The sequence below is a fragment of the Echinops telfairi genome, unplaced genomic scaffold (genome assembly GCF_000313985.2).
Source record: "Echinops telfairi isolate 266 unplaced genomic scaffold, ASM31398v2 ScPeMD7_31;HRSCAF=116, whole genome shotgun sequence".
Lineage (NCBI taxonomy): Eukaryota > Metazoa > Chordata > Mammalia > Afrosoricida > Tenrecidae > Echinops > Echinops telfairi.
In genome coordinates this window covers 38,279,278-38,282,694 of record NW_022103928.1, presented here as the reverse complement: position 1 = coordinate 38,282,694, position 3,417 = coordinate 38,279,278, and the positions used below count along the sequence as shown (strand labels likewise).

Genomic DNA, 3,417 nt, shown 5'->3' with positions numbered 1-3,417 from the left:
ACTGGTCTAAGGTCAGAGGGGATTCACTGGAGGCTTCAGCCACTTGGGGATCCTGCAAATGGATTTTGGGTTTTCACTGCCATCCATAACTTTCTGTAAATGGTGTGTTCAGAATTTAAGCTCTAATACTCTTTCCTCCTCCAGATTTGAATTTTATTATTTACAGTCCTTGGATCACAGAGACTGGTGTGCTTTTTCTGTGTGGACTTAGCTGACTCCTTTCTTAGATGCTTGCTTTATAAAAGATAAGCCTTTAAGACCCCAGATGCTATTCCCTGAACCACCCCCCCATTTAATTTTATTGCAACAAAGCAACTTGTATAATTGTAAACTGAGCATCATCTTTCCCTTCTAGTGAAACAAAAAGAAAATAGAAAAATAAAGAGGTATAAAATTACAATAGAGAATGTCAATTCTAAATAAGATTTCAAATAAGTTTTGCTGATTCTCTTATTCAGTGGCAGGGTTCCAAGTCAGCATGAGGAGAGAATTTTATTTTTAAAGTGTCATCTTAAACTTCAAGGTTGTCTGTTAAATATCACAATTTAACTTGCTAAAAGAGAGGCCATGTTGTCCAAATATCCACTTAACCCAGCCCAAAATTTCAAACCCATCCTTTGCTGACCTTCTATAACTTCTCTTTAAAAAAAAAAAAAGAGAAGGTGATAGATATATGTTAGCAAATGCTAACAGGTCATATTCACATAGAGATACAGTACAATCTCTGAGCCCAACATAAGAGAAGGGATGGAAAAAGCTTGAATTCTATGCACTACCATGCAGGGGCCTGGCACCTTCCAGCCTCCACCAGAGTGAAGGGAGCCAGAGGGGTGCTCCTCCCCCCTTCCCCCTACTGTAGAGCACAGTAGTACGTTGAGTTAGGGAGGAATTAACACTTGTTTTTAGCACAAAGGGGTAGAGATTCTCTTCCCATTGTATTCTGCTGAAGGCATTTCACTCCCCAGATGAGTTGAGACACATGGTGTCAGGCGAGAAGAGACTTCAAGAACTGGGTGACTGAGGACAAGAGGCAAAAACAAACAAATCCAGTGTAACCTGTTCCCAGGGGCTGAAAAAAAATGTTTAAAGGAAAGTTAGAATCCAGCAGCATTCTGTTAGTCATCGTGTCCTTCATCCTCCTCTCCTTCCTTTCCCTAACATCGTCTTCATTTTCTTCCCCTACTTGATCAATGCCTTCCAAACCTTCTTTTTCATCATTATCCTACCCCTCATCCTCTTCATCATCCGTATCAGGAACCAAATAGCACCGTGTTGGATTTGGTCAAATATCATCTTTTATGACATTTCCTAACTCATCTCCACCTGCATCCGAATGGCCAGTCAACCAGGAAAAGAAATTCTCTGGTCCTTCCTACTGCCTCTTCGGGCTAGCTTTGTTCTGCGTTGGACCTGCATGTTCCTCAAGTCCTTTCCATAATTCCATTTGATTTCAGTTGCTTTTGATTCACCACTTTCATTCGCATGCAATTCTTTAGAGAGAACTTTATTTTCCAAGTAAAAATTTCCATCAAAATAAAAACCTATTCTGTAACCTGATTGAATATCTTCAAATAAGTCACTTCAACTCTGGTCTAATATGCAGTGCCTCTTCATTTGCCTCCCCCAAGTAATGCAGACCCTTGTGGACAGTTGACAAAAGTTGTTACCCAAAGAACTGGGATATTGATGATCAAGTCTGACCTCTCCTGAAAAAATGACTGAGTTTGTTACATTTCTCTTCTACTTTTAAAACCCTCTCCCTGGATTGTTGATGAAGTCTGTTTATTTCATTCTGTACTTCATAAATATGTTCAATTGCTTCCTGCTATTCTTTGTATCTCTTCAGTAGTTTCAGAGAGGCCAATGTCTGGTGTTTAGAGGCCATGCTGCCTGCTAAATCCAAGAAGCATGTCAAAGAGGAGATGCCTGCCTGGAAAAAGGCCCCAGACAAGATTCTTTCTGATAGCCGGGCACGATCTGATTTATTCACCACACTTTGCTGTAGTACCCATATCTTGAATGATCTCTTCATAAGAGCAAGTATTAAGTAGGGCCATGTCATAGGGTTCAAAATACATTCATATAATCTATGGGTTATATATCTCCCTGGTTCACTTTAAAGTCATCATTATCATTGTGGAGAACATTATAAATCATCCTCATGGGGTCTAAGCTAATTCTATTGATATTCTCATTAGTTTAACCGACGGTATAGAAATTAAAATACTGCTGAGAAAAGGAAATTGCACAAGCATAGAATAGCTTTTTTATAATTTTAAATTTATTTATTATTATTTTTAATTAAAAGATCATTTTATCAAGCATATTTGTACATATATTGCCATCATCATTTTCTAAACATTTACTTTCTTTTGAGCTCTTGGTAGCAGCTCCTCTTTTTTCCCTCCCTCTCACCCTGGTGACTCCTTGATAAATTATTATTCTTTTCTTTTTATTTTTCTTTTAACAAATCATTTTATTGGGTGTTCTTATAGCTCTTATAACTCTTATCGCTCTTATAACAATTCAGACATCAAGTGTATCCAGTACATTTGTACATATGTTGCCATCATCATTTCCAAAATAGTTTCTTTCTACTCAAGCCCTTACTATCAGCTCCTATTTTTTCCCTCCCTCTCCCTTCCTGCCTTCTGAATCCTTGATAATTTATAAATTATTTTTATTTTCATATCCTACACCAAACGTGGGTCTCCCTTCACCCATGTTTCTGCTGTTCACCCTGCTGGGGGTGGAGGTGGTGCGGTGGATATGTGGCAAAAAAAGAAAAGGAAAAAAAAACTAGCAAAAAACCCCAACAAGTGAAGAAGCATACATAATTCCAGGTCTGTCAGCTGACCTTTATGACTATCTCCCCACCAGTTGTGGGGGGTTCCAGAAACTGCTGCTTCTAGCCTGAAGTCTATTTTGAGGGCTCCTCAGGGGTTTGGGGGTTTTGCTTTGCTTCTGTTGCTGATCTGTTAGTTCCCCTTCTTGGTTCGCCATTCTAAGCACACTTTTACAAGTTACTTCTCAGTGCCTTAGTTTCTACATTTTAAGATAGGGAAAAAATAGTGTGTGTGTGTGTGTGTGTGTGTGTCCTTTGATGCTGCATCTTCACAGTTCTGGGACTCCTTCTGATACCAACGGGGTGAGAGCAGATGCAAAAAATCATGGTATAAACACAAGGGTCTGCTCCAGTTGAAGACACAAGGGACAGGGACAGATTAGTCACAAGTCACATGATTATAATGTCACTGTTATTGTCTTATGTGGTTGATGGGAGAGAACTGAATGAGAGGTAATACCTGGTCTGAAATATCATTGTTATATTCAAAATGGGTAAAATGACATCAGTGTAGACTGTCTGCCCTGTTCCCTTCTACTGAGACACTGTCTCGTCTTATGTTGGGTCTCCCT

The 3,417-nt window shown here is 39.2% G+C and overlaps 1 pseudogene; it reads right to left on the bottom strand.

The window, feature by feature from the left end:
- Nucleotides 1–1,115: 1,115 nt before the first annotated feature.
- On the bottom strand, nt 1,116–1,885 carry LOC101656361 (annotated as a pseudogene).
- Nucleotides 1,886–3,417: the final 1,532 nt, after the last annotated feature.